At 41.6% G+C, this 12,705-nt stretch overlaps 1 long non-coding RNA gene across 1 annotated transcript; it reads left to right on the plus strand.

The window, feature by feature from the left end:
* Positions 1-6,168: 6,168 nt before the first annotated feature.
* LOC115424990 (uncharacterized) lies at positions 6,169-7,391 on the plus strand. The gene is made up of 3 exons (XR_003936147.1): positions 6,169-6,453; positions 6,635-6,925; positions 7,115-7,391. It is a non-coding gene; the product is annotated as an uncharacterized LOC115424990 (long non-coding RNA).
* The last annotated feature ends 5,314 nt before the right edge of the window (positions 7,392-12,705 follow it).

Below are 12,705 nucleotides of genomic sequence, written 5' to 3' on the forward strand. Positions count from 1 at the left end.
CAGAAACGGACCCAATACTCAGATCTACCACATATGGTAGTTTAAAATATACTGAAGCAGATGTATAGCATAGAGTAAATCTATACCCATTCACATTGCATTCTTTTATAGAATTTTGATTTTAACATGAGAGTGTGACAAGTGATGAGAATACATGAATGGATAAATAGCTTGGGCATTCTTATCCTTTTTACCAGAGCACATCAGAAAACAGCAAGAAGGATCCATCAACTACCACAGCAGCAGCAGGTCAAAGGTCAAAGGGAGATTTACAATAAATGCCAGGTTAAGCCGCGTGGAGCTCGCTGACGCGGTAAGCATAAAACAGCCTTAAGTCTTCATGTGCAACTGTGGATTTGAAATACTATATGTTACATGTTCTATGTTTGAACAGTTATCAGTTAAAGAGCTTCATAGGAGGCATTTCCTACAAAAGATGCAAAAAATGGACAAAGACATGTTGTCTTTGGATGGACAGATTAGGATGGCCCACCTAGGAATTCAATGAGTGGAACACCAGGTGAGGGGGGGCATTGTCCCATGTAATAAGTGGTAACTGTTGGAACAATATTATAGATTTGGACTGTTGTATTTTTGCTGTTAGAGAATAAAGAAAAACAAAATGTCACTTCTTTGTCTTTATTTGACTGGTGATGATTGTGGCAGTGGATTTATCTGAAAAGGAATTCCTGTAAATTAAATGTGACGCCCTTCCATCCTGGACCTGAGCTCTAGTCCTGCAGTGGACCACATTAAAACACTTTTTGGGACCTGGATCAGGGTCTGGAGTCAGCAGAGAAGGCTGGCATGGATATCCTGTCTCCCAGTAGGCACCCATCAATCTCTCCTGTAAGTAAAGTGGATACATGTGGGTGTGTTCATATCAGGGAAACAAAAATGATAATTGCACAAAGTGCTCAGTTACTTAACAAATGCAAATCTGTGGATCAGGCTATACTCTGGATATATGTGGAGTTAGGTACAGAGCCAGGACACTTTAATTCTACATTTGTAATGATGTGTGCCGGATTATAAATGAGCTTGATAGTGCGGAGAATGGCATAACTATTATTAGCTACTGTATATTGTGACGTATACTGTCATTTTCAACATATTAGTGACGATACCTGGGCGTTGATGCTGTGGAAGGACTTCCTGTGATCACAGCCCATTGGTTTTGTGCAGGAGCAATGATAAGAATGTGTGTTCCATCTACACGCACTATTACATTTGGAAGATCAGCAAAATGAAGATTATCACTGATCTCAGTGTGAGTTTACAGCAGAATGTCTCTAACATCATTTAAAATAAAATTTAGGTTTTAGATTTAATATAGAGTGTAAAATTGAAATGGTATGAATAAACTATATGTCCAACATAAGTAGGAATAACACATAAAGGTGAACAAAAGGAAAAAAATAAATTACGAATTTAAACAGAACAGTCCAAAATATTGAAGGTAATCACCAACAAAAGAAAAATAATTCACATACTGTACAGTTATTTCACTGTGGCTCTTTAACAACACTTTATGTCCAAAATGAAGAAGGAAGAAGCTGAACTTATATTATTCATCCCCAAATTCATAGACATGGGTGAATAGATATTCATCAGGAAATGATAGTGCATCTACTCCATCTGGAAATCCTCTCCCGATGTAAATTGCTGCATATTAACTGTGCTTTTAAGTCTTTGGGATCGCGTTGGTCCAGACAATCCATGTCTAACAGCATGTTTGAGGTGGGAGGAGTCAGGTGAAACTTGGGGTTTCTTAAAGAAAACCTGGCACCGAGCAGGTTATGTTCACGGAGTAAGTTACCATGTGAACAGACTCAGGGTTTGACTTACCTCTCTTTCTGTAACGGAAAACCCTGAATTTCCCTCATCTCAGGGTTAACATACTCAGAGTTTTCACATAACCCGCTTTCTGGAACAGGCCCCCGGAAAGTTACTCACCACACCGCTTTTACATTCAGGTACTCTAAAGTCAGTAGTATGCTGTAATGAAGGAATAGTACCTTGTACCTGGGTGGAGTCGAGCCGGTTTCATGTAGTGGAAATGCAGCATATGTGAATCATCCATCGTTGTGAATGGTTGTTTGTGTATCAGCTAAGGTGGTTCGTCCAGGCTGTATCCACCTTTGACCACCGGTAGTGGGGAAAACCTCCTCACAAGTACCTCACAAGTACCTCACAATGACTAAGCAGTTCGGAAAATGGATGAATGAATATCTAGCAGAAAAAAAGCAAAGAACTATCCACTATCCGTTACTGAAATCATTCAAATATTTTGTTACACATGTTGTGCTGTAAAATTATTTGATTGCTAAATATGGTGTACGTGGATTATTATATTACAACAAATGTTTGGTGTTAGTTGTCCTCAAACTAAGACAAAACCAAAGTCACAGTTGCTTAAAAACCTAAGAAGATCTCTCTCATGAAACAGTTAGATACTGCCAGTGGTGGAGAATCTCAGCTCCATAAAGTAAAAGTGCTGCCATCTATTGGTCCTAGCTGTTCACTTAACACTGGTGATTCCACTAATTATCCCATCCACCTGGTTGAGGAGCTGTGCTCATCAAAATGGGCTGGTTCAGTGAATGGTTGGATTAAATATATGGAAGGACTTTTACCTTATGGAGCTGGGATTCTCCACCACTGGATACTGCTTAACCCTCCAGCTCCACTGTAAGAATCCTAGTTGTTATTATTATTTTTTATCGGGACTTATTGAATACATACTAACTTTATCTACCTTGAATTGAAAATCATTTCTCTCTTAATGCTTACTTTTTTTGTGCTTCCTTTACAGCGAAAGCGGACCCCCCGGTTGCTTATCAACATGCCGCCCTTCCAGGAGTCTCCAGAACGGAGCAGCAGCCCCCTGCCCTCTACCTCCAACCTCCAGACGCCCTCTGATGATGAGGAGATGGGTGGCAGTCTCCTGCTCTCCAGGGGGCACAGACAGAGGTGCAGACTTATGTCCCTCCTCTTCAGCCTCCAGGTGCCCCCTAACGCTGAGGAGAAGAGTGACATCCCCCTGCCCTCCACCTCGGGCCCCCAGGTGGCGGCTGATGGTCAGGAGAGGAGCGACGATGCCCTGCCCTTCACCTTCGGCACTTGGGTGCCGCCCCAGGAGTGGGGTGTGGAGTGGGGCGTGGAGTGGGCTGACACTGTGTGTGCCCTGCCCTCCAGGAGGCAGAAAGGCAGGCGAAGACACACATCGACCACCTCTGGCCCCCAGGTGCCCCCTGAAGTACAGGAGAGGAGTGACAGCCCCCTGCCCTCTACTTCAGGGCCCCAGGTTCCCCCCGATGGTCAGGAGTGGGGTGACAGTCCCCTGCCTTCCGACTTCAGCACCTGGATGCCGCCCCAGGAGTGGGGTGTGGAGTGGGGTGACAGTCCCCTGCCCTCTGACTTCGACACCTGGGTGCCGCTCCAGAAGTGGGGCGACAATCCCCTGCCCACCACCTTTGGCACCCAGGTATCAGGTGACATTCAGGAGTGGAGTGGTGTCCCCCTGTCCTCCACCTCTGGCCCCCAGGTGCCCCCTGCCATTCAGGAGAAGAGCAACAGTCCTCTGCCCTCCACCTCTGGCCCCCAGGTGCCCCCTGCCGTTCAGGAGAAGAGCAACAGTCCTCTGCCCTCCACCTCTGGCCCCCAGTTGCCCCCTGCCGTTCAGGAGAACAGTAACAGTCCTCTGCCCTCCACCTCTGGTCCCCAGGTGCCCCCTGCCATTCAGGAGAAGAGTGACAGTCCTCTGCCCTCCACCTCTGGCCCCCAGGTGCCCCCTGCCGTTCAGGAGAACAGTAACAGTCCTCTGCCCTCCACCTCTGGCCCCCAGGTGCCCCCTGCCATTCAGGAGAACAGTAACAGTCCTCTGCCCTCCACCTCTGGCCCCCAGGTGCCCCCTGCCATTCAGGAGAACAGTAACAGTCCTCTGCCCTCCATCTCTGGCCCCCAGGTGCCCCCTGCCATTCAGGAGAAGAGCAACAGTCCTCTGCCCTCCACCTCTGGCCCCCAGGTGCCCCCTGCCGTTCAGGAGAACAGTAACAGTCCTCTGCCCTCCACCTCTGGCCCCCAGGTGCCCCCTGCCGTTCAGGAGAACAGTAACAGTCCTCTGCCCTCCACCTCTGGCCCCCAGGTGCCCCCTGCCATTCAGGAGAACAGTAACAGTCCTCTGCCCTCCACCTCTGGCCCCCAGGTGCCCCCTGCCGTTCAGGAGAAGAGTGACAGTCCCCTGCCCTCCACCTCTGGCCCCCAAGTTCCCCCTGACGGTCAGGAGATGAGTGGCAGACTCCTGCTCTCCAGGAAGCAGAAACGCAGGCGAAGACTAATGTCCTCCACCTCCGGCCCCCAGGTGCCCCCTGCCGTTCAGGAGGGGAATGATGTTCCCCTTCCCTTTACCTCTGGCCCCCAGGTACCCCCTGATAGTCAGGAGGCAAGTGGCAGACTCCTGCTCTCCAGGAGGCAGAAATGCAGACAAAGGCGCATGTCCTCCTCCAGCCCCCAGGTGCCCACTGATGATCAGGAGAGGAGCGACAGTCCAGTGCCCTGCACCTCCAGCACCCAGGTGCCCCCTGACCCTCAGGAGACAAGTGGCCAACTCCTGCTCTCCAGGAAGCAGAAACGCAGGCACAGACGCATGTCCTCCACCTCCAGCCCCCAGGTGCCCCCTGACAGGAAAGAGAGGAGCGACAGGCCCCTGCTCTGCACCTCTGGTCCCCAGGTGCCAACTGACAGTCAGGAGTGGAGTGTTGGCCCCCTGTCCTCCACCTCCGGCATCCAGGTGCTCCCTGATGATGAGGAGCGGCGCTGCAAGTCCCTGCCCTCCCCCTCCAGCCCCCAGGTGAGCCCTGATGAGCAAGAGAGGAGTGACAAGCCCCTGCCCTGCACCTCTGGTCCCCAGGTGCCAACTGACAGTGAGGAGTGGAGTGTTGGCCCCCTGTCCTCCACCTCCGGCATCCAGGTGCTCCCTGACGATGAGGAGCAGACCTGCAAGTCCCTGCCCTCCCCCTCCAGCCCCCAGGTGAGCCCTGATGAGCAAGAGAGGAGTGACAAGCCCCTGCCCTGCACCTCTGGTCCCCAGGTGCCAACTGACAGTGAGGAGTGGAGTGTTGGCCCCCTGTCCTCTACCTCCGGCATCCAGGTGCTCCCTGACGATGAGGAGCAGACCTGCAAGTCCCTGCCCTCCCCCTCCGGCCCCCAGGTGTCCCCTGACGGTGAGGAGTGGAGCAGCAAGTCCCTGCCCACCACGAGGGAGAGACGTTGGCACAGATTTCGTTCTGTGCTCTACGGTTTGTTGAGGGTGGTGATGGTTTGTTGCCCTCTGCCTCACCATCCTGGAGACACAGACCCCTGAGTCGTGTCTCCTCATTTTCACTAATTTCTGTTGCTGTTCTTTTTAATTGTATAGACAATCAGTTTTAACCCTTATATTTTTTAGATATTTGTTGTTTTTCAGGATGTTTTCCTAGGACAGACCATCAGAGGACCCAGGACAGACCAGATAAAAGCTGAGCAACATCAGCAGTCAGGTGAAACATTTAATTGGTTCATTTGGAAATTGTGGTTCATTTTATTGAGTATCTTGCTCATCATTGTGTATTTTTGTCGATAATTTTCTCTATTTTTGGGTCATTTGTTTATTTTGTTTATTTTGTTCATAATTTTTGTTGCAGACCCGGAGAGCCAGCGCAAAAGGACCAGTCCAGATGCAGACCGGTCCCAGGTGTCATGTCTAGTCAGGACATGGCAATAGGGCTAGGGACCCACAACGGGTCCAGGTCATGTATTCAATTGGTTTTAATATTTTTCAATATTGTCAAAGCCCAAGTGCAAAGGAATTAATCTACAACTGTCTTTTTCTTTTTCTTTTCAGCAGCAGGACGAGGAAATGTTCAAGCCATGTGAGGAGACAAAATGGACTTCAGACCAACAATAACAGAAAGACATCAACTGTAAATGTAAGTCAATGTGTTGATCTCAAGATGCAGGTTACGCAATTAATTGGTTCATTTTGAAATTGTGGTTCATTTTATTTATTGTTTTATTTTATTGATGTCATTCATATTACCTTGCTCATCATTGTGTAGTTTTGTTGATAATTTTCTCTATTTTTGGGTCATTTATTTGTTTTGTTCATAATTTTTGTTGCAGACCAGGAGAGAGAGACCAGCACAAAAGGACCAGTCCAGATGCAGACCGGTCCCAGGTGTCATGTCTAGTCAGGACATGGCAATAGGGCTCGGGACCCACAACGGGTCCAGGTCATGTATTCAATTGGTTTTAATATTTTTGAATATTGTCAAAGCCCAAGTGCAAAGGAATTAATCTACAACTGTCTTGTTCTTTTTCTTTTCAGCAGCAGGACGAGGAAATGTGCAGTCATATGTGAGGTGACAAAATGGACTTTGGACCAACGATAGTAGAAAGACATCATCTGTAAATGTAAGTCAATGTGTTGATCTCAAGATGCAGGTTACACATTAATTGGTTCATTTTGAAATTTATTTATTGCTTTATTTTATTGATGTCATTCATATTATCTTGCTCATCATTGTGTATTTTTGTGGATAATTTTCTCTATTTTTGGGTCATTTATTTGTTTTGTTCATAATTTTTGTTGCAGACCAGGAGAGAGAGACCAGCGGAAAAGGACCAGTCCAGATGCAGACCGGTCCCAGGTGTCATGTCTAGTCAAGACATGGCAATAGGGCTCGGGACCCACAACGGGTCCAGGTCATGTATTCAGTTGGTTTTAATATTTTTGAATATTGTTAAAACCCAAGTGCAAAGGAATTAATCTACAACTGTCTTGTTCTTTTTCTTTTCAGCAGCAGGATGAAGAAATGTGCAGTCATATGTGAGGACACAAAATGGACTTTGGACCAACAATAACAGAAAGACATCATCTGTAAATGTAAGTCAATGTGTTGATCTCAAGATGCAGGTTACACATTAATTGGTTCATTTTGAAATTGTGGTTCATTTTATTTGTTTTATTTTATTGATGTCATTCATATTACCTTGCTCATCATTGTGTAGTTTTGTTGATAATTTTCTCTATTTTTGGGTCATTTATTTGTTTTGTTCATAATTTTTGTTGCAGACCAGGAGAGAGAGACCAGCACAAAAGGACCAGTCCAGATGCAGACCGGTCCCAGGTGTCATGTCTAGCCAGGACATGGCAATAGGGCTCGGGACCCACAACGGGTCCAGGTCATGTATTCAATTGGTTTTAATATTTTTCAATATTGTTAAAACCCCAGTGCAAAGGAATTAATCTACAACTGTCTTTTTCTTTTTCTTTTCAGCAGCAGGATGAAGAAATGTTCAGAGGAGACCCCAGGACAAGAGAAGGACCAGACCCCAGACCATCCCATCCCACAAAAGCCAAAATGACCCTTCTGAAACCTGTAACTAACTGCAATAAACTGCATGAACTTCATCTTTTGTTACTGTTTTTTTTTTTTTATATGTACACTTATTTATTTATTTATTTATTTATTTATTTATTTATTTATTTATTTATTTATTTATAGAACATGTCATTTCAAGAGTGGATTGAACCTCGTTGATCTAGTGGTTCGTAATGAAAGATAGTGTTAAGGGTGTTCCCCTTTAGGGTCTGTCTTTAAATACTTCTGATTTGCCTTTATATAACACATGAAAAAATGTTCACCATACCAATATTTCTTTATTTTTTCAACACTATTTCCCCTATGTGATCTGATCATTCTTTTACACTTTGTCTTAGTTTATTAACATAATGGACACAAAAATAATAGAATACAATTCGAAAAAAATATACTATTTATTACAATGAAATCCACAATCATGGTCAATGAAATCTGGAAGTTGAAGGAGTTAAAGAAGTTACTAATATTAACATATAAAAGTATCCATTTTTCTATTAATCATATCTCCAGTTTTACATGGTCAGTCAATGTCAAACAAAAACTTCTTTGTTTGTATAGTGCTTTGATCACCCAGACATTGTCCCAACACTCTCTGGGGGGCGGTACTGCCCCCGCTGAGAAACACTGATGTAGGCATACGTTAGAAACAGGATGAAAAACTGTAATCTGAAAAGTAACTTTGAAATGTCTGACTTAAAGAAGTAGAGTAACAGAGAGGAAGTGTTAAGTTACATAAAATGGAAATAAAGAATTAAAAATATATGATATGTTATAGTTATGTTAGTTATGTACTTAAGTAATTTGTTCGTTTTCACTACTAGTTTTATAAAACAGAAAACTTGATGGAAGCAATGGAAGCAACCAAATTGAAAAGCTTCACTGAGTTATTCCAAGACATTATCAAGGTTCACTTTATATCAGAGACATTTCACTGAAATTCAAGAAATTGTGAACCAAAGAAAATAAATATCTGAAAAATCTCACAATGTAAATGTAAAATAACAGAAACCAGTTTCCTTTTTCTGCCTCTACAGCTGCTTTTCTGTCCAGTGTTTTGGATGAAATTCTATGACAACTTCCAATTAATGTCAAATGTCTTGGCTGTCGGTCTCTCATGATGAAATTAGTATGGAAATATAAAAGAGTATTTCAGAAACATTTACACTTCTAGGCTTTTATCATCAGCAAGGCAAGTTGGTGGAAAAAGGCTACCACAGTATTATGCAGTTCTCAGAATAAGAATAAAAATGCACCCAATAAAATATAAATAATTAGTAAATAACACACATACCTTCATCTCTGGAGGTTGTGGCATCTTTGTGAGAAAACACAGCCAGGAATTTAAGCAAAGCACCTGATTCTTTTTTTTTTTATCTTGCTTCTTGGTAAATGTAAAACTTTAGGTGTGCTGTGTGCCTGTTGACAGCATAATTAACAATTGCAGTGTCTTTGTATTACCACTAGGTGATGCCAAAGGCTCACAGTTCGAACTTCATAACCACCACCAGGTCATTTTGACTACTGCAGGCTTTCTAATTACAAATTACAAGTCTGGTACTTTTTTTAATTTCTGTATTTATTTTTTCAAAATAGCATGTAAAAACAATTGAAATGTTCCTCAATTTCCTGAAGGCTCTGCCCAAGAGATCAATAAAGTTCTATCTAATCTAATCTAACATAATATCAGAATTATGTGAATTTTGCACCATTAGGATCTCTTTCATTTTAGAAATATAACAATATAAATTCACTTTAGTTAAACTATCGTTTGAAAAATGCACATAATACAACACAAATATAATATACATAATATGAGACAGCTGTCAAACTGATTTTAAAAAATAATAATAAACTTTGCTCTTAAACATTGACCATTACAATAATAACAGCCTTGCTCTCCTTTGCATGTGGTCACAGCACAGTTCCTAACACAACTGCAGCAGGAAGTCACTCCTAGCAATTTTGCTTTTGTGCAGCTCCAATAAATAATGTATGCATTGCACCAGCCAGGTCCGACATGTTACAGAAGACAGTGAATGGCCATCTGTGGGGGGTGGCACTTGTGGAGTAATATCTAAATAAATAAATATCTTATCCATAAATTATTATTATTATTATTATTATTATTATTATTATTAGTAGTAGTAGTAGTAGTAGTAGTAGTAGTAGTAGTATTATAAGAAGAGGAAGAAAAAGAGGAAGAATTGCTTATATGTAAATGTAGTATATTTACTACTTTTGGAGTAATGGAGGTCAAAATGACCTTATGGCACTTCTAAGTAAAACCCCTCTTTTTTGTTCTGTCTTTTATTCCAGAATCCCCAAAATGCCTGAGATGGTGAATAACACTAAGGAAAAGTCATCAACCAGGAGATACAGGGTTTTTATTCAAATGAGTTGCATGCATTTTCATAGGTGAGAGAGGTCAAAATGACCTCATGACAGTTGTAGTATTAAATACTTTACAGTTTAAAAAAAAAAAAAAAAATCTTCTAAATTTTTTCTTCTAAATTGTTGGAAACATCAGTGTTCATCACCATCTAACACTGATGTGTTAATATCTACTAACTATGTTGGAAACAAACCTACAAGGGGGCTTTGAAAAGTTCATGGAAAAAAGACAGTTGTGAAAAATGGTTTAAATTATGATGTTTATATTTCAACATATGCTCCATCCAGGTCAATACACTTCTGCAAACGTTAATACCGGCCTTAAGTCCATCACCGTGAAACTGAGGGGAGTTAAACCATGTCAAAGCTATGTTCTTTTTCCACAAACTTTTTGAAGGCCCCTTGTAGCACTCTGCTATTTAACCTTATAAAGACAGGAAATACTCATTTAGAATCACAGCAATTTGATTTTTCACAACACCTAAAATTACAGCTAAATATGTGTCCAGAGTTCAGCCTTGTTGGAGAGAATGTGGAGATGTCAGTGTAAATCATGCACATGTCTGTTGGTTATGTCCTAAACTTGCATCATTCTGGGATAATGTATATTCAATAATTGTTAAGATATTGGGTTATGCAATTCCTAAAACATGTTTGGTGATGTATTTTGGATGTATTATTGGTAATAATGTAAGAAAAAGTGATAGATATTTGTTTAAAATACTATTAGCAGCCTGTAAAAAGGCTATTACAAAAAAACTGGTGCAGATTAGAACCACCTACAACAAACAATTGTCTACAAATAGTGAATGGAATATGTGAGTTGGAGATTCTGACCCATAGACTGAGGACTGAAGAAGAACAGAGTCATGATAAATGGAAGAAATGGACAATTTTCATTTCAGTGTCACACTTCTAAAAACAATTGTTAGCCACTCACAAAGGTGTATTATGGTCAATGAATCCCAAATGTCCCTTATGTTTGTTTTGTTTTGTAATGTACAGAAATCAAACAATAAAAATAAAGTAAAAAAAAAAATAGCATCGCTGCATCGCAGTCAGTCTCAGCTGGATGAAAGAAATCCATCTGCAGACTAAGTGGAAGAGTTCAGTCCAGGAGCAATCGTCAATGACCGGTATCTAGTAATATGGTTTAAAAAAAAGTCTATATTCACAAAAAGCTTCTCAGAACCATCAGGAAATACATCATTTTGGTTTAAATATGCAATTGTTGCCCTTTCTTAAGTTAAGTGAATTCAGATTTTGTCTGTGCCATCTAAAGAATACTGAAATGAAGAACATAACACTGTCAGTTCATGTGGATGTTTCAACATGAAGCAGGATGTTAATGTAACTAGTACATTTTCCCCAAATTTGTAGGACATGTGAACACACCTTTGTGTTGTGGCCCCACCCTTCGACAATAGGAAAATGATTATATGCAAAAAATTTAGATGTGTTCTTTAAACAATTCAACTGTGGCCTTACCCAGTATTCATGAAGGAGCAATTCTGCTTGTAGATATTAATTAACAAAACAATAAAAATGACAATTTTAATCTTCCTTGATTTCTTGGCTCAGATGTCTCTGTTCAGAATGGAATTCACATATTCTACAAAGTTATTTCTAACATAAACACTAAACTGAAAGTCATTTTCACATATTTAAAAGTATATTCTATTGAAGTCATTTTCCAGTTAGATGGTTGTTCGATGTAGTTAGATTTGTGTAAAAAAGAAGTGACACTTATGAACAAGTGTTCAGGGAACGCAAACCTCCGCCAAGCACCCCGAACAGTGTGTATGTGTGGATCGACTATTTCATTTTAAATTAAACAGTTTCCAGGTTGTTCCATACAGCAGAAAAAGTTGAAGCTTGGTACCAGTCATGTGTATGTCAAATTATATTCAATTCCAATCAGTATTTGTTCAGTTATAATGAAAAATGTGTCATAAATGGGATTTTCAATGTTAAATTGAAATGTTCACAGAGTCCACATTCCACAGTGGATGTGGACAATTTTGTGCCAGATTCAAGATATTGTCCTAAGCTACGGGTGGATCAAATTGGAGGCTAATCGGAGTCGTTTTGAATTTTTTATGAATTTTCAAAAATTGCTCAATGATGAGAGATAGGAAAATTGTAGATTTTGTGACCTTGAACTTTGGCCTACTTGGCCCAAAATTCAATGGGTTGGTCCCAGGGCCTAGGCCTATCTGTGGGTACAATTTGGTAAAGATGGTTGGAATAGTTTTCCCATAAAGTTGCTAACAAACAAACACACAAACACGCAAACAAATACACAAAGCAAAGTGATCACGATACCTCCTGGCGGAGGTAATAAGTGCTCAGCCCATAAAGTAGTCCTCTGCTGGTTCCAAAGGTTAGACGGTGAGGCTTCTTATCACCATGGATGGCAACAAGGCAGCCAGTAGCCCGCTACTTCTCTTCTTCCACGGCCGCTTGTCAACCAGAACCACACATCACAATGTTGTAGCGACATTAACTTCTCAGTGGTATCAGTAAGTTCCAATTAATCAAATAATTATGTCCTATAACAGTAGAAGACTTTGCCTCTCCTCAGCCCCTGACGTCAGTATCTTGATTCAAATATTTTTACTCCTGGAATTACAGCATAAACTGCAGTTTTAGGATTTACACCACCTAAAGCAGGGGTCTCAAACATACAGCCGGGGGCCAAAACCAGCCCACCAAAAGGTCCAATCTGGTCTGTGGGAGGAATTTGAAAAGTGCAAAAAATTACACTGAAGATATTAACAATCAAGAGTGTCAAACTCATTTTAGTTCAGGTTCCAGATTTAAACCAATGTGATCTAAAGTAAAATAATAATGTAATAACCTATAAATAGTGAAAACTCCATTTTTCTAG

Source organism: Sphaeramia orbicularis, chromosome 8 (genome assembly GCF_902148855.1).
Source record: "Sphaeramia orbicularis chromosome 8, fSphaOr1.1, whole genome shotgun sequence".
NCBI lineage: Eukaryota > Metazoa > Chordata > Actinopteri > Kurtiformes > Apogonidae > Sphaeramia > Sphaeramia orbicularis.